The 22,847-nt window shown below is 50.4% G+C and overlaps 1 long non-coding RNA gene across 1 annotated transcript in view; it reads right to left on the minus strand.

The window, feature by feature from the left end:
• The window catches only part of LOC144828737 (uncharacterized), a 50,842-nt gene that overhangs the window by 15,056 nt on the left and 12,939 nt on the right, over positions 1–22,847 (minus strand). The window contains exon 3 of the long non-coding RNA XR_013610524.1: positions 79–249. This is a non-coding gene — a long non-coding RNA (uncharacterized LOC144828737). The remainder of the gene's footprint in view (positions 1–78; positions 250–22,847) is intronic.

Below are 22,847 nucleotides of genomic sequence, written 5' to 3' on the forward strand. Positions count from 1 at the left end.
CCGGGACCGGGGCACAATTTCAGGCCAACTGCGATAGAGAGGAGGTTGAATACACCAAGGGAGTTATTCCTATTTTACCTTCAGACTAACTCTTCAAATACTGCAAGTTTTGCTGTGGTCAGTCCTGCAGACCCCTAGCTTCTCATGGAATGCTTCTGAGCATTAGGTCCCTCCCAAGGCAGCAGGGCTCAGTCCTCTGTGGTCAGCTGGGCCCTCCTAGACTCAAGAGCCCTATTGCTTTTTGTGTCTCTGAAGCAAAGAAGCAAGAGATCAGTCACTTAACTCTTGAAGAGCAGTTCCACTTCCTGCCTGCCAGAAGGAGTCAGGAGTGCCTGAGGGACTCCTCTTATTTTAGTAGGATTCATCTTTCTTCCAGCAGGACCTTCTTATTCAGGTGGAGTCTTCCCAGGCTCACGGATGTTCCAAGGAGGTGGTGGCTGAGGTTCCAGATTTACCCAGTGCACTAGCCAATGACTAGAGAAATTCTGCCACCCAGTTCAAATTATTTTCTCACAGTCTCTCCACCTCCTATTGCACCACTTCCTCTTTGCCCCATTGGAAAACTACCCAGAACCCACTGTTAAAGCTTTTTCTAAATGTGCAATTTCGGATGATGATTTATTTTTGAATACTAAGGACTTTTATTGTGAAAATAGCTGCAACTATGATGTTGCACTATTTTATTATAATGGAAACGGTTTTGTTCTTCTGTTCATCTTACTCCTGCTCATTACCCCTCCACATCAATGTCCCCATGTGTGTCTTTTCTCGTTATAATTTTCGTGGCTAACAGGACAATGTCACACAATTGGTTATTTCTTTAGAAGGCATGTATTGTGAATGAAACTTTCTTCGTGTTTCTAATGTAAATTCTGAAGGACACTTCTGCTGGAAGTTTCAATGCAGGCTTGCTAGCACACTAGTGTATGAGTCTGTTTTAAAATGTTTCATATAAGTGGAGTAGTGTGGCTCACTGGTTAGAGGCGGCAGGCCTGAGAGCAGAAGTCAGCCTGGGACCAGGGTTCAATTCCTGACGCGGCAGGGTCGTGGACCTTGGTCAGCGGACTCGATAATTCTCGCTTCGGTGCTTACTCTAATCACGGGTTCCACTCGGCAACTCTGGGCATTAGCTTGCCTAATCTCCACAACGGCCCCACCAATTCCGGGGATGCCTGGCTCCACCTTGGGGACTCCCAGCAAGGGACCATCCCACAGGGAAAGCCAGGACGGGTTCCCCAGAGTTATACAGCGCCGGGACGCCCCGTTGCTGGGGCAGCTGTGCGCTTTACAAGTATACTACATTTACATTTACATACATATAGCCGGAATGCTCTGTTGCTCTGGAACCTAATGGAAGATTTCCTCTATCTTAGAAATGGTTAGTGTCATGAGTATTTGTGTGGCTATCATCATTTCAATTTACTCAATGTGTGTTATCACTAGTCATGCCATGCTGAATTTGCAGTTTTTGCTTATTAGCGTAACATGTGTATAAAAACCCTTGTTTTGAGCAGGAGTCAAAGACTTTCCCATTTCTACTAGAGATGCTGTTGGTTTCCTTTGTAATTCTAACAGTTACATTAAGGACCTTTCCTTTCCAGTAGAGATGCTGTCTTTATGATTGTTGTTGCTTATTGGAACCTAGAATTAATTCTGATTTCTGACTATGTATTCTATATCTCACCCTTCATGGCATATATTTAGCATTTCTCTGTAACACCGATTTTGAGATTTGTGTCATAAAACCCTTAACTTTTCGTTGATCTAGAACTCAGTTATTGAGCGGTCCCAATCATACTTTTTATGACTGTGCTAAGTTGATTTTGTGGGCCTGATTTTGAATAAGTGGTGACTCGTATTGCTAGATCAAGGGTGCAGGACGCGAGCTGTCGAAGGTAAATTATTCATTCCCGGATGGGTAGGTGGTCAGCAGTTAACGCCAATCTACTTTTCCTGGGCACAGAGGCAGATTATTGTCCTCTGACCCAGAGTTGTAAACTTTCCCAGCCATGAAGGGTTCTTGCAGCTCTAGAGGTGTGATGGGTGGGAGAGCTGGTTTTAAGCCAGTTCTAGCAAAGGCAACATTACCTGTATTTTTATACATTTAAATTTCCACTCAAGCTTCCAAATATTTCATTTCATCATTAAATCAGATTTTGAAAATGAGGAAGGAAATAACTTTGAATCATTTTTCCAGCATTTTCACAGGTGGAAATATTGATTTTAATCCCACAAATGATTCATATGTGGTAGCTGAGGCACTATTTGAAAACTGCACATACCATTGTCACAAATGGTAATCAAAAATGCATAAGAGTTCTATTGCGGGTTGCAAGTTAAAAGGGAACAGCCACCACAATCCATCATTCAGAGTTTAAGAACACTTCTGCATAACCATCCAACTGTATGATATAACTAGGCAATCTGTAAGTTATCATGTTGATAAATCAAAATAAGTTAATCAAAATCATGTATCCAAGAATAGCAACTTTTCTTGATACCTGACAAAACAGACTACAAGACAGCGATAGTCTGAAGCTTCATCAAATGATATCAGATTTGGCTACAACCAAACTTGAGCTCAAAATTATATTAAAAATAAAGGATTCACCAAACATCAATATCAGACCGTCGTGTATTCTGTTTCACTAGCAGTCAAAAAAAGTTGCTATTCTTGGATACAACAGAAGAGTGAAGCTAGAAAGGCAGAGGGGCTTTCGACTGGGATTACTCATGTTTGTTAGAAGAGCCCTCACTCACCAACCTAGTTGGTGACATGCTTCATCATTGGGCCCCCATCAGAGAGGCCGAGTGCCTCTCCGGTGTGCTACGATGCCTGATTACAGCAGAGCGGGGTTTTTTGGGTAAAAAGTACTGGTGCATGAGGTGAGACTAAAATTGGCTTACTGCTTCCCAAAGTTGTTTTTAATTAGGTGGAGAGTAAGGCCAGATTAAAAGTTGTGGTGGATGTTGTGGTTGAGTAAATTGCTCAAGTGCATCCAAGATTTAGGAAGTCAGTTCTACACGTTTCAGAATATTCTTGGAAGATGTCGTCTTCAGAAAGGAATTGGCCCAGATCGTGTGGCAATGTACCCCCGACTGGTTAGTGCTCATTATAAAAACTGCCCTGAGACTATCAGAGGCAATACTGGTGGAGATACAACTGACAGAGAACCACTTTAAGACCACGCTCACAGGCTACAAGAAAAAGCTTGATGAGCTTAATGAAGAAATCAACGAGTACAAGGAAAACCTGACACAGTCAAAAGTACTAAAATTTCAAAAAGATCTGAAACGTTTTGCCTTTAACAAGGTCTACCCCAATGCTGACCCTGATTACCTAACCCCCACCCGAAACACAGATAACTCTGATGTCTCTGAGGATGATGGCTCCACCACTAGTGGCTCAAGTGGGGACAGCTTTGAGTCAAGACAAAAAGGGAGGGGAAGACCCGCACAACAATACCACCAACAAGCCTGGTCACAGTTACCTACACCCCCGCGCCGCACGGCCACCAGCTGTGTGTGTGCCCCCGCCTCGCTGCTGCCCGAAAGCCCGTTGTGCCTGCCTCGCCCCTCCGCCGTATTGCGTGTCTCCATTGTGACTGTCTGACTGTCTAATCGCTTCTTTGCCTCCTATTTTGTTTTTCCTGCCCTGCACTGTTGTCCCTGGTTTAATCGTTTTGCCTCCGTTTTTTTCCTTGCCCTGTACTGTTGTCCCTGGTACCCCCCTGCACGTTGCTGTTGTTAGGTGTTATCTCCCAGCCCCCCTGTGCCTTCCCGCCCCGCTCCCCGCTTCTCACCGCCGTGCATATGGACACGCCCCCTCTTTGTTTTGTGCCCGCCCCGCTCCCGCCTCCCAGCTGCTCCTCCCTCCCTCCCACTTCGCCATATATGGCGACCGCGCGCACGTGCAGCGTTGACGCGCAGCGGGCGCGCCGATTGTGCGCCGAAGGCAAGCCCGTCTGCGCCTGGACCGCACCCAGCGCCAGAACCCCTGGCCCCCACCGACGCAAGACAACCCGCCAGACCTACGACGCCGCCGCCCTCACCGCACTCAACGCGGGCCGGAACCCCGCCTGCTGCCGGGCCGCACCGAAACACTTCCACGGACCCTTCAACTGCACATCCTGCAAGTTCACCTGCCTCCGAACGTGGACAGCGCCCGCCAAGCCAAATCCCAGCAGCGACCTCAAGTGCATCCTGCTCAACACCCGCTCCGTCCACAGACACGCCGTCGAACTCTGGAACCTCCTCGACACAACATCACCGGACATCGCCCTCCTCACTGAAACATGGATGAACGCCTCCTCAGCCCCCGACATCGCCATCCCGGATGGATACAAGATCATCAGGAGGGACCGCGTCAACCAGACCGACACCGACGTCCACAAGAACACCATCCGCATCACGACCGACACCGACGACACCTACACCGCCGCCGAACACCTCCACTTCCAGATCTTCACCGACCCAAAGACGACCCTCAGAGGAACCCTCATCTACAGACCCCCGGGACCACGCACACAATTCAGCGAAGACATCACGGACTTCATCAGCCCACACGCCCTCCGCTCCGCCGACTACATCCTCCTAGGGGACCTCAACTTCCACCTGGAGAACAACAAGGACCGCAACACCACCACCCTGCTGGACAACCTCGCCAACCTCGGACTCGAGCAACTGGTCACCACCCCCACTCACTACGCCGGCCACACGCTTGATCCCGTCTTCTCATCCAGCAAGCACATCACCTTCAGCCACTCCACCGGACTCCACTGGACCGACCACAGCTGCGTCCACTTCAGCTTCAGAAAATCCACCACCCACCACCACCCGCAACAGGTTCCTCAAAGGAGCTGGAACAAGATCACCGCCGACCAGCTCACCGCCTCCCTCAGCCAGAACCCACCTGCCAGCACACCAGACCCCAACGAAGCAGCCCGCAACTTCACGCAATGGCTGACCGCCTGCGCCGACGACCTCGCACCACTGAAGAACCCCCCCAGCAAACCCAGAAGCAAGAAGGCACCCTGGTTCACCGAAGAAATCAGGGACTCCAGGAAGACCTGCCGCACCCTCGAGAAAGCCTGGCTCCTCGACCGGACCACTGACAACATGACCGCCCTCAAACACGCGACCCGCAAGCACCACCAGCTCATCCGCACCACCAAGAAGAAATCACTGAAGGACCGTCTGGATAACAACGCCCACGACAGCAAGGAACTCTTCAGCATCGTCAAGGAGTTCTCCAACCCCAGCACCGGCAACAACGACATCACCCCTTCACAAGATCTCTGCGACTCCCTCGCCTCGTTCTTCCACCGCAAGATCGCCGACATCCACAACAGCTTCGACACACCATCCTCGCACCCTACCACCGAACCAACGCACCCCACTGCCACCCTCCGCACCTGGACCGCAGTGACCACCGAAGACACAGCCCGCACGATGAACACCATCCACTCCGGATCTCCGACTGACCCCTGCCCCAACCACATCTTCAACAAGGCCGACTCCACCATCGCACCCCAACTCCAAGACATCATCAACACCTCCTTCGACACCGCCACCTTCCCGGAGAGCTGGAAGCACGCCGAGCTCAGCGCCCTACTGAAGAAACCAACAGCGGACCCCACCGACCTCAAGAACTTCCGCCCCATCTCGCTCCTCCCTTTTCCTGCCAAAGTCATCGAGAAGATCGCCAACAGACAGCTTGCCGCCTTCCTCGAGACGAATGGATCCCTCGACCCCTCGCAGTCCGGTTTCAGAGCCAACCACAGCACCCAAACCGCCCTCATCGCAGTCACCGACGACATCCGAGCCCTCCTCGACAACGGGGATACAGCGGCACTCATCCTCCTGGACCTCTCCGCCGCGTTCGACACTGTCTGCCACCGCACCCTAGTCCAACGCCTCAGCAACACCGGCATCCAAGAGAAGGCACTGAAGTGGATCGTCTCGTTCCTAGCTGGAAGAACATAGAGAGTCCGCCTCCCCCCGTTTCGTTCCGAGGCCACTGAAGTCATCTGCGGCGTCCCGCAAGGATCATCACTCAGCCCCACCCTCTTCAACGTCTACATGAGACCTCTTGCTGCCATCGCACGCCAACACAACCTCAACATCATCTCCTACACTGAAGACACCCAGCTGATCCTCTCCCTCACCAGAGACCCCGACACCGCCAGAACCAGCCTCCACGAAGGGATGAAAGACGTCGCCGAATGGATGAAGAACAGCCGCTTGAAACTGAACTCAGACAAGACGGAAGTCCTCATCCTTGGACCATCACCCTCTGCCTGGGACGACTCCTGGTGGCCCCCTGCCCTGGGCACCGCCCCCAAGCCGACAGACCACGCACGCAACCTGGGCTTCATCCTGGACTCCTCCCTCTCCATGACCAGACAAGTAAACGCCGTCTCCTCTTCATGCTTCCACACCCTGCGCATGCTCCGCAAGATCTTCCAATGGATCCCGATCGAAACCAGGAAGACGGTCACCCAGGCCCTCGTCACCAGCTGGCTGGACTACGGTAACACCCTCTACGCCGGAACCACAGCCAAGGTACAGAAAAGACTACAACGCATCCAGAACGCCTCCGCCCGACTCATCCTGGACATCCCTCGACGCAGCCACATCTTCGGCCACCTGAGGAACCTGCACTGGCTCCCCGTCAACAAGAGAATCACGTTCAGGCTCCTCACCCACGCACACAAGTCTCTCCACAACCTGGGCCCCAAGTACCTCAACGACCGCTTGACCTTCCACGCGCCCACCCGCCAGCTACGTTCAGCTAGCCTCGCCCTCGCCGCCGTTCCACGCATCCGAAGAGCCACCGCCGGAGGCAGATCCTTCTCCTACCTGGCAGCCAAGACATGGAACTCCCTCCCCATCCACCTTCGGATGACCCAGGACCACCTCGCCTTCAGGAAACAACTCAAGACCTGGCTGTTCGAGCAGTAGCGTCCCCCTTCCCCCAAGTGCCTTGAGACCCTTCTGGGTGAGTAGCGCGCTATACAAGTGCTATGATTGATTGATTGACCTCAGGGAAGTTTCTACCAGAACCATTTCCAGACACAACAACCTCCAATGATGGGCTGGAATCCAGCTTTCATGCAAATACCCCCCTTCCCGCAAAATATGTACAGGCCTCCTTTTTCAGAGAGGGGCAGAAGGGGAAAAGGAAGGAGAAGAGGGACAAACCAGGTTCATTGGCAAGAAGAGGATCCAGTGGGGAACAACACCCGCAGCCGGACCAAGGAACAGACGGCAGGACCAAACAACCAGAGAGTTTGGTAACAAACCTTTCCAAACATACTCTCGCCCCAATAGAAAAGAGCGTACTAGAGAAAGGATTGGGATTCGTCCCAACCGCACACCTCAACAAATTCAGACTCCAATGTGAGCTGTCGGATTTCTTTAGGAAATGAAAGCTAAGGGCCTTCTTCGAAAAAACTGAATTAACTGACATTCCTTATACCACTGGAGAAATCGGCCTGAGACCGAAATACACTTTCTGCCCACCACCTTACATGACTCCAGTGGAGATCCAAACTTTTGAACAAGCCGTGTTCAACGAAATTTGAAGAACCTAATGTGTTTAAGAATCTGAGCATAAATGAGCTCCTCAGCCTCCAAAACCTACAGAAAATTGATACCATCGTAATCAAGCCGGCAGATAAAGGGGACGGACTGGTAATCATGGACAAAATAGATTACGACACAGAATGCCAACGCGAGATAAATTACACCCCTCTAGCCACAGACCCTACACCAGCACTCAAATTAGAGATTGCTAATCTTGTGAACTGTGCAGAAGCCAATGGCTCTATCTTGAAACATAAGGCGGATTTCCTTACCATGGGTGACAGCATTATCCCGTACTTCTACACTCTACCAAAGACGCACAAAAACAGAACCCCTCCTCCTGGACACCCTATAGTGTCCAGAATTGGCTCTCTTTTGAAACCACTGTCCACATTTTGTGGCTTTTTCTTAAAGCCATTAATACAAAAAACCTCTACCTACCTCAAAGATACCAAATCTTTGCTAACAATCTTGCAGAACATGTGTGTACAAGACTACTCAACTATACTGGTGTCGCTGGACATCATAAGTCTGTACACGAGTATCCCACAAAACGCGACCATAAGTGTACTAGAGAAGGCTTTAGCTGAGACACCATGGGAGTATGAAACCCCACGACAGTTCATCATCGAATGCGGCACTTTAGTTCTAAAAAAGAATTTCCTTGGGTATGAGGGCAAACTGTTCCTACAGACCACGGGTACTTCAATGGGCAGCACTTTTGCAGGCTTGTACGTATACGACTTTGAACAGAAATATATCTTGGATGAAGGCAACCCTTTCAGGCCTAATATCTCGTGCTGGAAGAGATATATTGATGATGTCCTTGTCATCTGGCAAGGACCAGAGGACACCCTGAGAGAATTCTTTGCATGGAACAACGCACGTGATCAGAATCTAAAATTCATACATGCACACGACACAAAGGAGATGGTCTTCCTGGATGTAACCATCAGAAGGGAGGGAGGCAGACTAACAACAAAAACTTACTACAAGCCCACGGCTAAGAACAATCTCTTTTTGTTTACCAGCTTCCACTTGAGGTCTCTCCGTGAGAACCTCCCCTATGGTCAATACTTCAGGATAAGGAGAAAATGCAGTAACACTGACGATTACCGTGCCCAAGCTACGGACCTATCTAGGAAACTATGAAACTGTGATTACCCAGAACACATCCTCAACAAAAGTTATAACCACATACAGCACTGCCTCAAATGCAATCACGAAGTCTATCAATAGAAACTGGAAAATCCTCAAAACCGGAAACAGGAAATGGGATAAACCACTCTTTTCCTTCAAAAGAGCAAGAAGCATTAGAGACTGTCTGGTGCACACTCGCCCAAAGAAACCTGAGGGAACCAGCAGTCCCTCAGTACTAAACGCCTGGGGGTTACCAAACATAGTGAGCCATTTTCTGTGTGGCAATTGTATTAAGACACTTGCACTCAAACCCAACAGAAGCTGGACCCAGAGAGCTCATACTAACTGTAACTCAAACAACGTAATATACCTTATCACGTGTCCATGAGGCTTAAGGTATCTTGGTATGACCACCAGGAAGATCAAGCAAAGGATATGTGAACATCGGAGCAACATCCGCTGCAAAAGAAACACAACTAAAATGACAGACCACTTTATCCAGTTGAACCACACAACCAATGACATTAACTGGACCGTGATTGAACAATTGAAACATGGCAGAAAAACACAGTGTCCTGCTGGGTGTATCTTTTAGGTACCCGCAAACAGGGTCTGAACGACAGCATTCCGTGGGGCTCAGTATTGAAGAGAAGAAGCAACCAATCACAACCTGCATGAGCATCCACCGTATGGTTGTGTCTACCACCTTCAGTTAAAATAGACATTGGGCTACTGCACCTCACACTTGGAACATTGTATGAGCACACAGCGCGCCAGCATATAGGGCCAGTCTTTAGTTACAACAGACACTGGCGTACCGCACCTCATATTCATAGTGCTCCAGAACATTGTATGAGCACTCAGCGAGCCAGCCTTTAGGGCACACAATGATCCATATGTTCTGTCATTGAATTGCCGTGCCTGGTAATTTAAACGTACTTCACTCACAATACTAAGCGTCACATCACACTTCTTCTTGTAACGAAGTATTGTCTCAGAGTAAATACCAACAGACATTTGCATATTGTTATCGGTACCATACTCACAACAACTCCTCTTGGGGAAGCACTTTATTGGCCTACTATTAGACAAGCACATTGCGCACTTTCGTTCTTTTGTGGTTAGCAGTGCGCTTCCCATTAAGCATACGTATGCGCCAGACAAAGTCATCACTACTAGACTTTGAGAGCGCATGCGCCACCTTGAATTATCTGAGGTTGAGATAGCATGCGCCACCTGGCACTCACGCAGATGCATGCAAGTATTGTCGCAGACCAACAGACATATGCAATACCATTATCGGTGCCGTTCTTGTAATAAATCTTGTTGTAGCACTTTATTTGTCCGAAATGAAAGACCATTTCGCATTTTTACCTTCCCTCTATTTGAGGTTAGCAGTGCACTCACTATTATGCACACGTAAGCACCTGATAACGTCATCCCAACTGAGAGCGCTTGCAGGACCTGGCACTCTACAGTTCCACACTCTCATGAAGTTAGCAGTGCACGCATGCAGATACACGCGTAAGCCGCATCACGCCATTACGCGATGACGACACCCCTGCTACCGGCACCAGTAGCATCCATAAACGGCCCAGCTACACCATTGGGGTCCCGGACATGGGCACTATCTAGGCACAATGCAGGTGGTGTACTACAGATAAGTAAGTTTACCTACAGCCGGAGTTGCGCCTGAGTTAAGCCCGTCTGCGCCCGTCCGCGGCTGGCCGGGGCCAGGGGCCGGCTACTCTGCTCCTCCGGTCATTAGTTATCTCCCGGCCACTATGCTCTTATTGTGTCACCCGCGCCCACCATCCCTCACAGTGTTGGAGCGTATCTCCTCTCTTGGACTATGCAGATCTCCCCTTACACAGCCATGCTCTGCTCTGCCATCACATCAGTCGCTTGAGGTTTCGCCTCCCTTCGCTCACTCGTCACCTCTCCCTGTTCCCACCCCTCTTTCCCCCCCCCAGTCCACCATCAATGCGATCCTCCTGAACACCAGGTCGGCGGTCGCGCACCAGCATGAGCTATTTCATCTGCTCGACTCCCGTCAACCCCACCTATTGTTTCTCACTGAAACGTGGTTCAGGGATGACTCCCTTCCGAGCCTCCTAGCCACGCTGCCCCCGACCTACTCAGCCATTAGAATGGACCGCCCTGGGGGCAAGACAGGAGGTGGCGTAGCCCTGATCACTCACACCGATTTTCATTTTCACACACTCTCCTCTCCCCCCATCCCCGCTGTGGACTATTTAGTAGTCCGCTCCACTTCATTTGGGGTTCCCCTGACCTGTGTTCTGATTTATCGTCCTCCCCAGTCCACCCCCCAATTCCTCAGTTCTCTTGAGGATCTCTTGGCCACCTTAGTGGTAAACAACGCAGCAGTCTTGCTCCTCGGGGACCTAAACTATTGGCCTAGTGATCCGGCCGAGGACGCTAGATCTAAGGAGTTCTCTGCCTTGCTCACTAGTCTCAATTTTCTTCCCCAGCTTTCCACACCTACCCATACCTTAGGTCATCAACTCGACCAAATATGGACCCTCAACATCCCTACCAACCCCCCCACCGTTTCGCCCTGCCCTTGGTCAGACCATTTCCTCATCTCCTTTGCGCTGAACCTTGGTCGTCCACCTAAACCCCCCCTGCCTAAAAACACCTGGTTTAGGAAGTGGGATAAGGCCGTCCTCCCTGATGTCTGCTCCTCCCTCGCGGGATCTTGCCCAGAGCTTTGTGATCTTTCTCTTCCCACTCAGCTCACAGCCATCAACACCTGGCTGCAAAAGGCATGCAACAGCATTGTTCCCCTTAAGAAAGTAGCCATTAAGCGAGCCCACGCTGCTAACAGGTGGTTTTCCCCCCTTCTTAAAGTTAAGAAGCTGGAGGCGCGCAGAGCGGAACGAGCTTGGCGACGCACCTACTGCCCCCTTCTCAAAGCCAAGTATTGCCTTGTACTCAAGGAATATAAACAAGACATATTAACGGCTAAGGCTGAGTACTTCTCCGGTAAGATCTTGACAGCTGCAAATCAATCGAAGGAAATATTCGCCACGGTGCACGAGCTCGCTGCCTCTGACAGGGTGATCTCCAAAATTCCCCTGTCCCAATCTCTATGCAATTCCCTCAATTCCTTTTTTATAGAGAAGGTGGCTCTCATCAAGGCGAATATCCCTCCCTCACTTCCTATCCTGTCCACTGTGGACCCGCATGCCGACGCCTCACTTCTTACTCAATTCCCCCTTCTGACACGGGACACCCTTCTCCCCTTACTGGCTCGGGTCAGATCGGGCTCACCGCATGACATCGGACCGGCATTCGCCCTTAAAGAGATCTTTTCCAGTTGTTACTCCCCCCCTCTCACTTTAATCAATAACTCCCTCAATTCTGGCATTGTCCCAACTGCCCATAAATCTGCAGTTATTATCCCTATTTTAAAAAAGCTAGGCGCTGATCCTTCCCTACCTGCCAATCATCGCCCCATCTCCTTGCTCCCTTATCTGGCGAAGGTCTCAGAGGCTCATGTCACCTGCACTCTGAGTTCCTTTGTGGAGTCTACAGGCCGCCTCTCCTCCCGTCAGGCAGGCTTCCGCCCACTTCACTCAACCGAGAAGGTGGTAGTGTCAGTGATGGACAAACTGAGGGAGGGCACTGACATCTGCACCCCCCAGGCCTTGGTCCTCTTAGATCTGTCCGCCGCGTTCGACACGACATTCTTCTGAACCGTGTCGAGGCGGCGGGCATCAGGGGCACGGCCCATGCCTGGCTCCGTTCCTTTCTAACGGACAGGGAGCAGGCAGTCCACCTGGCAGATTTTGCCGCCCCCCCTCGCAGAGTGACATGCGGCGTTCCCCAGGGTTCCTCTTTGTCCCCCTTGTTATTTAATTTATACATCTCACCCCTCATTTTTGCTTTACAGCAGATGGAGGTCTCGGTGTTCAATTACGCCGATGACCTCCAACTTATTTTTAACCTTTCTCACTCCCCTTTTTCCGCCTGGAACTTTCAGAGGGTGATGCTCTTCATCCAAAACTGGATGAACTGCAACCACCTCAAGTTAAACCCCGACAAAACAGAGTTGGTTTTGACTGGGGGTGGTTGCAGCCCATGGTCCCCATCTTTCTGGCCCGACTCTCTTGGTTCCCCTCCCTCCCCGGTCCCCAAGGTCAAAACCCTCGGCATCTTTATCAACTCCCAGCTTTCGCTTCACACTCAGGTTCACTCGGTGGTGTCCTCCTGCTTCTTCTCCCTTCGCACTATCCGTAAGGTTTCCCGTTTTTTTTCCGTTCCTGCCCTTAAGCTCATCCTCATGGCCATGGTGCTATCGCGCCTTGACTATGGGAATGTGGTCTACAATGGCGCCCCAGACTATCTGATCCACCGACTTCAGCAGATTCAGAATCAGGCTGCTCGCCTGATTTATGGACTCCCTAAATTTCACCACACCACTCCCCTGTTGCAATCATTGCATTGGTTACCGGTGAAGGAGAGGGCCCTCTTCAAGCTGGGCTGCATGACTTACCAGGCCAGATCTGGGACAGCCCCTGCCTTCCTCTGTGAGATTATATCTCCTTACCTCCCGGCCCGAGAGCTCCGTTCCTCCAACCAAGCTCTACTGACAGTTCCTCGCTTTAGGAAGCGGAGGTCTGGGGGGACGAGATTTGCGGTCCTAGCCCCCTCTTTTTGGAATTCCCTACCTTTTGCCCTCAGAGCTTCCACTTCCTACGTGGAATTCCGTAAACTCCTCAAAACTTTCCTGTTTCCCAGACCCCCAGCAGTCTAGCACCCGCATTCGTCCCCTCCGGCTTACCGCTACTTAGCGCCAGGAAACCGCCCCGGTAACAGAGTGCTTTAGAAAACCATTAAAATTCAAATAAAATTCAAATACAGCTAACGGGACGACAAAAGGTAACTGACGGCCATGTTATGAGATAGTGATTCATTACTTTTTTCCCCTGTACCCACTGGCGTGTGACTACTAGTCACCGCCTCCCGCCGTGACCCATGCAGTAACATTATGCCGCAACAAATGTAAGCCTTTTTTATCTATTGTTTAATATGACGACCGCACAGACTGCTTGTCCAGCAATGCAGCAACACAGCATTTCTCTCGTAAGACTATTCTCTTTCACATAGACGCTTTTAGAATCTATTGGCGCCGCAACAAGTGCACTTCACTCACTTGTTCACGATCACCGATAAGTCTTATCTTGATCTTGTTTGCCGCAGTAGGCACAACACGCATGAGTGCCACGATATGGTCGCAGGCACGGACTCGCATTCGAAATTAATTTTTAACCTCCCACCATGACCCACTAATGTCATGCCTTGGATCGCTCAGCTTGAGGGCAGATAACCAGACCTAATTTTTTTTGTGTATTGTCACGTCTTATGTCTGTGTTTTTTCTATGTTTCACTCCCCTTTTCTCTCCTTACAGGTTTGTAAGAGGCATCCAATACTCTGGATGGTAATAAACGTGGAACCGTGAGTAATTCGGTCTCATTTGTAGACCATAGGTTAGGGTGCGCCTTAGCGTGTGCACACCGTCATGGTCTCCGGTCCTGACGAAAGCCTGGCAATTAGCTTTCTAAGGCTGAAACATGTAGAACTGACTTCCTAAATCTTGGATGCATTCGAGTAATTTACTCAACCACAATATCCACAACTTTTTAACCTGGCCTTACTCTCCACCTAATTAAAAAAAAAATTGGGAAGCAGTAAGCCCATTTTAATCTCGCCTCATGCACCAGCACTTGTCACCCAAAAATACCTGCTGGGCTGTAATCAGGTGTCATGGCACACCGGAGAGGCACTCTGCCTCTCTGGTGGCGGCCCAATGATGAAGCAAGTCACCAACTAGGTTGGTGAGTGAAGGCTCTTCTAACAAACATGAGTGATCCCAGTTGAAAGCTCCTCTGCCTTTTTAGCTTCACTCTTCTGTTGTTTATTTGATATTTCAGAATGGGGTCCTGAACGCTACAGAATGCAAGCAGCAGCGAGTTTCATGCTAGAACAGCTTTCAAGGCAAGGGAACTGCCACCCATCCTTTGCAGCTGGAAACGAAGGACATGGGCCAGGCGTTGTGTGGTAGAGCGCAGTTGTCTTGAAGGAGTGTAGAAAGAGAAGAACTTTCGTAAGTAGATTGGACCTGAAGCATGAAGGGCGCGGTGAGCTATTACTAAAGATTTGAATGTAACCAATTCTCCTACGGGCAGCCAATGAAGTGCACACAGATGTTGTCCACGCTGCTTCTAACAGGGATGTTGAGAAGAAGCCTGGCCGCTGCATTCTGAACTACCTGCAGTTTATTAAGCAGATATCCCGGGATGCCAACATACAAGGCATTGGATATGTGTGAGTATATGCACTCCTTCCTTTTCAACTTTATTCCCAATTTTTGGAACCAAGATTCCGCTTGGTGTGATGCAATTGACAGTGTGAACCTGCCCACACCCAATGAAACAGAAAAAAGATGGTCAGCTGTCCAACTGACTGCTGGACTCAATTGCGCACTACTTCTAATGATTTACTTCATGTTTAACTAACAATATTCCTTAATCAACACCACTTTAAAGCTTTCTTCAGCTATTTAATGCATACTAAATGATAAATTGTTCAAAGGGCAATCTATGCGGTACACAAAACAATGTTTTCATAGCATTTAACAATGAGAAAAAAAAAATTGGAATTACAAATCAAATTTTGTTGTACAGAAATTCACAATAAAAAACCCAATGCATTTTGGGACATAACTTGTCCCTTCTTCAGGGGTATAGTGATATAGAAAATCTATGTCATGAATTCAACAGGCATCAACTCAAAAAGGTCTTGTGCCATACAAGGCATTATTATAATCTATTCGGGATAAAATAAGGGCTCAGCTGACCGTTTTTTTAGCGGCCCGAGGAAGCAGTGTAAGAAATTTTCCTGAGGGGTTTTAAGTAACCAAAACAGTTCCCGGCTAACTTCTTGATCTGGGTTGAGAATGTGAGATTCTCCTCAAAGCAAACCCCAAGGTTCTTAACCGGTTGCCCCGTTGAGGCCGGCAGAACGAAATCAGACGGCCAGAGTGTTTCTTTAAACTGAATGGGGGAAACTTTCCATAAAGGAAGGTTTCAGATTTCTCCTCATTACATTTAAGTTGTGCGGAGGCCAGCCACTGAAAAACTTGGTCAAACAATTTTTAGCGGAGGAGGTGGGGCACTCATTTTTTTCCCCATGTGAACATGAGCTGGGTGTCATCAGCGTAGGCAATCATTTTGGCCCCCAGATCCTCCGCAAATTGGACCAAGGGGTGGACATAAATGTTAAAAAAGGAGGGGACTTAAGGAGGACCCCTGAGGGAGCCCCGTAGACACCCTCTTTGGGGATGAAGACGACGGGGGGATCCATACCTGTTGAATCTGGCCCTCCAAAAAAGATTCAAGCCAGCCCCAAGCAGTGCAAGATATGCCACTGAGAGGTCAAGCAGAATCAAGGCTGCCCTCCCGCCAGCATCCAAATAATCCCGGATGCCCTCGGAAACTTACACCAGAGCCACCTCTGTGCTGTTCGAGGCCCTGAACCCCGAGCTACTACGCCAGTTTAATAGGCTAATTGTGTAAAACAATTTTACCAATACCATTTTAGGAACACTGCACACACACTGTGGCACTGAATAGGAGTGTCGGCCAATATCTGGGGTAACCATGCAGAAAAGGTACCTTTACCACAGAAGCACTTACAAGATGCTTTCAAGTGGATTATCATTCATCCCAAACTAGGAAAAAATAGGAGCGGATGAATAATTTCTCAATGTGATTTCACAAGTGCACACAATTGGCCAAAGAGGGAGGCCGGGATTAAAAACCATATTGCATGGTGACAAACTTCAAACTTGATCACTAGACAACTATTGGGGAGGCAGTGATTGTGATGGTAAAGGCACAGGACTACCATTCTTAGGGTATAGGCACTGCATTGTTAAACCTGCTCAGTTTTGTAGTGTTTATTTCCACCATATTATTGTAAAGTGGTAACGTCTCCTAAGAACATGGCTAAATCCTATCCACAGAAGTCCAGCTAGCCTTGGTGTGTGCACACCACAATGAACTGTTCATTGAGCATGTTCTTAAGATCCTCAATCAGTATCATAAAAAGGAAAAGGGCAGAAGAATATACTGATACCTTTACTTTAGGCCCTGGGCAGCAAGTGGTCACCGGGTAACCACTGTGGTGGATACAGTTATTTTCCAATGTTATTCCAGGGCCCCAAGACTATTTATTTCCATTTGGATAAAAGGATCATTAATTTTTCCCATCTTGCCTCTCCAAAGGTGGCACCAGCAAACAGTAAAGGCTTATCTAGTATGTGGTAAAGATTACATCTCAAATTCAAAATAATACAGCAATTACAATCAATAAGTTCAGTATCTGACTGAGTTCTCTTATAAAATGGCCTTATTGGTGGCATGTCCAAGATGGCGGCGGAGTAGGACACAGCCACCAGAGCTCTGCCAGAAGATTAGGGCCTGGAACTGCGTTGCAGCAGAGAAACCAACCTCACGGTGCCGGGAGTTTTAAATCCCCCCTGTAGACGGATAGCCACCTGCCTGAGGAGCTTTAGTGACAGAAGCGCCTGAGGCGGAAGAGTTTGCGGGCGAAAGGCCTCGGCGGAGAGGAGGTGGAGCAGACGTTGAGTGGCTGGGCCCCGGGAGCGAGTGCAGTTCCTGCCCAGCGGGCTCCGCTACATCCTGCGGCCTCCCTGGACATGCCTGGAGGGAGATGGTAGCCCTCCCCCTCCCAGTCAGGAAAAAATTAGTTTGGCTGGGGCGACGGGTTGCCGCCGGCCTGCGCTGGGTCAGTGGAGCAAGGAGTCGATCCCATTGGAGGACCCTGGTGGTGCGTGAGGGCGGAATTGAGACTGCGGCCCTTTACTCTGGACCCGCCTCTGGGGACGGGTGTGGGCGGAAGTCGGGGCCCCATCCAGGCGGTGGTCTGAGGGCAAGGGGCTTGCCTAGCTGCCCGCGATTGAGTGGCCACAAGTTCGCTGGTGAGCGGTTGCACATGGGCCCTCGGACTCACTTCCACTTGCGTCTATGGTGACAGAGGGTGCGAGGATCTGACCCCATGATCTTCTGCAGCCAAAAGGCCGGCCCGCCCTGGGGCCCTTGTTGTCCCTGTGCCTTGCTGCGGGCCCGAGTAGAGTCCGGACCCGCTGATTCTTGCGTTGCTGGGGGTCCTGAGAGAGCTGGTGTGCTGGGCCCTCGGAGGTAGACATGGTGAAATTAAGTGCTGACCCGAGGGGCGGGTGGCAGACGACTGCGGGGGGACTGGGTTCGGTGGCCTCACCCCCTCAGCATTTACAACTTTGGAGCCAGGAGGAGACGAGGGTTTGCGGTTGCAGGCTTCTGCATCCAGAGGGTGGTCCGGCCCGTCCACAGAAATCTTTCATGTTGGCTCCCTCATACAAAGCACCTGGAGCCCCCTATGCATGGATCATGTGTGTCCCTGGGGAGGCTGACAGAGGGGCCTAGCGATTGAGATACGTACTAGCGTTCCCGGGTAGCGCTGTGTGGCAGAGGTGGGATTTGTAGAAGGCTCCCTCAAGTTTAGCCCCCCACCAGTGCTGCCAGGTACTCTGACGTTAGCTAGAGCCATAGTGTGCCACGCCGCCATAGTAGTAGCCCAACGCACAGCACAGTGTCATCACAGTCTAGATTGTAGTCAAGTCATCCCACCAGTCAGCAAAAAAAGACATGCTGGTGAAGGATATGTTTACCAAATCCAATGCAAAAATGACAGACGCGAACCCGGAGACGGGTGACTCAGAACCAACAGGGGAAATGGCTCGAAATGGAGAGGCGGGAATGGATAAAGCCCCATCACCAAGGAATTTCTTGAACAACTTTTCTAGTCACTCGGTGGAGATTTTGCAGTCCTCAAACGTGACATAGCCTCTGACATTAAGGGGATCCGACAAGATGCTGAAATGTCAGATCAAACAATGACTTTGGTGGAACAGAACCAGGATGCCAGAGAGGAGGAGCTAGAGAGCCACTGTCAGGAATTATTGGCATTACGCGAACAGAATTCAGAGGTCCGATACAAGTTAGAGTACTTGGAAAAGAGATCCAGACGTTCCAATATCCAAATTAAAGGTGCCCCTTCCACTTCAGCTTCAAAAGGACCACGATCCACCACCAACAGCAACAGGTTGCACGCAGAAGCTGGAACAAGATCACAGCCGACCAGCTCGCAACTTCCCTGAGCAAGAACCCACCCACCAGCACAACAAACCCCAGCCAAGCGGCCTCCAACCTCACGAAGTGGATCAGCGACTGCGCAGATGACCTCGCCCCTCTGAGGACCCCGCCTAGCAGACCCAGCAGCAAGAAAGCCCCATGGTTCACCGACGAACTCAAGAGCTCCAAGAAGGACTGCAGAGCCCTTGAGAAAGCCTGGCGCAGAGACCCAACACCAGACAACAGGACTGCCCTCAAGCTCGCCACCCGAAAACACCACCAACTGATCCACACCACCAAGAAAACTGCATTCAAGGATCGACTGGACAACAACGCACACAACAGCAAGGAACTCTTCAACATCGTTAAAGAGCTCTCCAACCCCAACGCCGGAAACGACATCACCCCTTCGCAAGACCTCTGCAACTCCCTCGCCTTCTACTTCCACAACAAGATCGCGGACATACACAACAGCTTCAGCCCTCAACCGACGCACGCCACGACCGAACCACCGCCCCCCACCACCACCCTCCGCGCCTGGACCCCGATCAGCACCGAAGACACCATCCTAACGATGAACTCCATCCACTCCGGATCTCCGACCGACCCTTGCCCTCACCAAGTCTTCAACAAGGCCGACGCTGTCATCGCACCCCACCTGCGGGACACCATCAACACCTCCTTCAACACCGCTACCTTCCCGGAGAGCTGGAAGCACGCCGAACTCAGCGCCCTACTAAAGAAGTCATCAGCCGACCTCACCGACCTCAAGAACTACCGACCCATCTCACTGCTCCCGTTTCCCGCAAAAGTCATCGAGAAGACCGTCAACAAGCAGCTGGCCGCCTTCCGCGAGACGAACGGATCCCTCGACCTCTCACAGTCCGGCTTCCGGGCCAACGACAGCACCGAGACCTCCCTGATCGCAGCAACCGATGACATCCGAGCCCTGCTCGACAACGGAGAAACAGCGGCCCTCATCCTCCTAGACCTCTCCGCGGCCTTCGACACTGTCTGCCACCGTACCCTAGTACAGCGCCTCAGCAACGTCGGAATCCAGGAGAAGGCGCTGGAGTGGATCGCCTCCTTCCTTGCCGGAAGGACACAGAGTCCGCCTCCCCCCGTTCAGATCAGAAGCCACCGAAGTCATCTGCGGCGTTCCTCAAGGCTCCTCGCTCAGCCCAACCCTCTTCAACGTCTACATGAGTCCCCTCGCAGCCATCGCACGCCAGCACAACCTCAACATCATCTCCTACGCCGACGACACCCAGCTGATCCTCTCCCTCACCAACGACCCCGCCACCACCAGAGCCAACCTACACGAAGGGATGAAAGAGGTAGCCAAATGGATGAAGAACAGCCGCCTGAAACTGAACTCGGACAAGACGGAAGTCCTCATCCTGGCATCCTCACCCTCCGCCTGGGACGACTCCTGGTGGCCCCCTGCCCTAGGCAGCGCACCCAAACCAACAGACCACGCACGCAACCTGGGCTTCATCCTGGACTCCTCCCTCTCCATGACCAGACAAGTCAACGCCGTCTCCTCGTCGTGCTTCAACATCCTACGCATGCTACGGAAGATCTTCCGGTGGATCCCCACCGAGACCAGGAAGACGGTCACACAGGCCCTCGTCACCAGCCGACTGGACTACGGCAACGCCCTCTACGCCGGAACCACCGCCAAACTCCAGAAGAGACTCCAGCGGATCCAGAACGCCTCAGCACGACTCATCCTGGACATCCCCCGTCGTAACCACATCTCCGGACACCTGAGAGACCTGCACTGGCTCCCGGTCAACAAGAGAATCACATTCCGTCTCCTCACCCACGCACACAAAGCCCTGCACAACCAAGGCCCAGGATACCTCAACAGCCGCCTCAACTTCTACGCTCCCAAACGCCAGCTTCGATCGACTGGCCACGCCCTCGCCGCCGTCCCCCGCATCCGAAGAGCCACCACAGGGGGAAGGTCCTTCTCCTACCTCGCCGCCAAGACTTGGAACCCCCACCCGACCCACCTCCGCCTGACCCAGGACCACCTCGCCTTCAGGAAGCAGCTCAAGACCTGGCTGTTCGAGCAGTAGCAGACCCCCCCCTCCCCTAGCGCCTTGAGACCCTCTGGGTGAGTAGTGCGCTATACAAATGCTTGATTGATTGATTGACTCTGCACCTGGAGCCTTTGGGCCCGAGCTTGTTCTTTCCACTGCATAACCAGGTGGATTTAGTGTGCCCCCTTGGTCCTGATGAAGACCCTCTTGTAAGGAGTGAAATTACCTACACCACATCCTGAGTCGAAATGTAGATAGCTCCATGCTCTTGATACTGAATGTGGACAACAGTGATAGATTCATTGTGTTCTATTATGACATTCTGTTTTTTGTAAATAATTTAGCCTTAGTTAAGGCTGGTTAGGCCATTTTATCCATTTTGATGTATACACTGTTCACTGCCCTCCCTCCATCACTAACCCTCACATTTGCATTTTGATGCACCTACTCCTCCTTTACCCTTCTGGGGCACCTATACATAAACTCATGTATATATTCAACGCGATTAAATACTTTCAATATGCTTAAATATTGTCTATTTTGCAATCAGGTGATATTGATGCTTATTACATTTCTGCTTTTCCACTGGAACCCCCCTTTATTGTACCGCATTTCACCCAGGTCCTAGTGACGCCTCTGGGTTTACCCCATTATTGTTTAATACTAAAAGCCTATACACTCGTTTTGTCCCTCCCACCCATCCCACCCCTCCACACGGGCTTGACCCTCTTTCTGTTTTCTTTCTTTGATTCGTTTCTATTGTTATTATATGATGCACACTGCCTATTTAATGCTGGATTGCCACTGGATGTAGGCGGATTGGTGTGTATCGTGTTATTATAAAACCAATAACATAGATTTGAATCCTAAAAGGGCCTTAGTTATTGAGGAGGGGTTATGGAATTGAGTCCCAAAAATGCGCTCTGCGACTCATAGTCCTCCTTCCTTCAATATGGTTTTGCAAAGTCTCCCTGTGCACAGTGCCTTGCAAGGTGATGACGAAAAGTTGGCCATTCACCATGCAGAATGCGAATATCCAGTGGTTTTCTTCTGAGCAGGAGGCAGTCACAAGATTGGCATACAGCACTGCAATGCATGTTGAACCGGTGACACATAGCAAATGGATTACACAGAGTTCTCATGGCTCCCAGGGCCCCCAGTGAGTAGCTCAACCAGTCCAGTAATTTTGCTTTGCATTCATGGACTTGCAGTCCCGTTTTGGGGTGAATAGGACTACAAGTCCCAAGACGCAAAGCAAAAACTTGGACTTAGTGAACTACTCATGCATGCACCTGTACCCAGTGACAGTGCAAGATATATATGCCCAGACCACATATTGAGGGCAAAAGTAGGTAGACAGCATCTACCCACTCTTTTCACAATGTGGACATTTTCTCCCCTGTCAAGAAGTTGGGCCCCCCAGAAATATCCTGAACCCGTCCCAGTGGAATTTTCAGACAAAGGGGCACATTCAGAAATGCCTGCACCTTGCTGCTTTCATTCCAAGTAATAACATGCAGGCAGAAACAGGGCTTTGTTCTTTTAAATTCCAACAGGCCCAAAAGACAGGCGAAAGGGAAGGGGCCATCAGGCCTCCTTTTGATTGAGTATCTTGGCTAGGAGCTATGTGGAACCTCACACCAAGCTGCAAATACAATGGAGGGGAAACAAAGGATCACAGCTTACTACTTCACAGGTACTTAAGAGGTATGCTATTGACTTTGTTCAGTCCCTGTATCTAAGAAATATGATTGCACTGTAAGAATATCAGATGGGTTGGTCTGTCTCAATATTTACCAAAATAACAATTTAAATACCACTATTTTGTTTTATTTCTTCATAGTGCCGATC

This window comes from Lissotriton helveticus, chromosome 4_1 (genome assembly GCF_964261635.1).
Source record: "Lissotriton helveticus chromosome 4_1, aLisHel1.1, whole genome shotgun sequence".
NCBI classification, from domain to species: domain Eukaryota; kingdom Metazoa; phylum Chordata; class Amphibia; order Caudata; family Salamandridae; genus Lissotriton; species Lissotriton helveticus.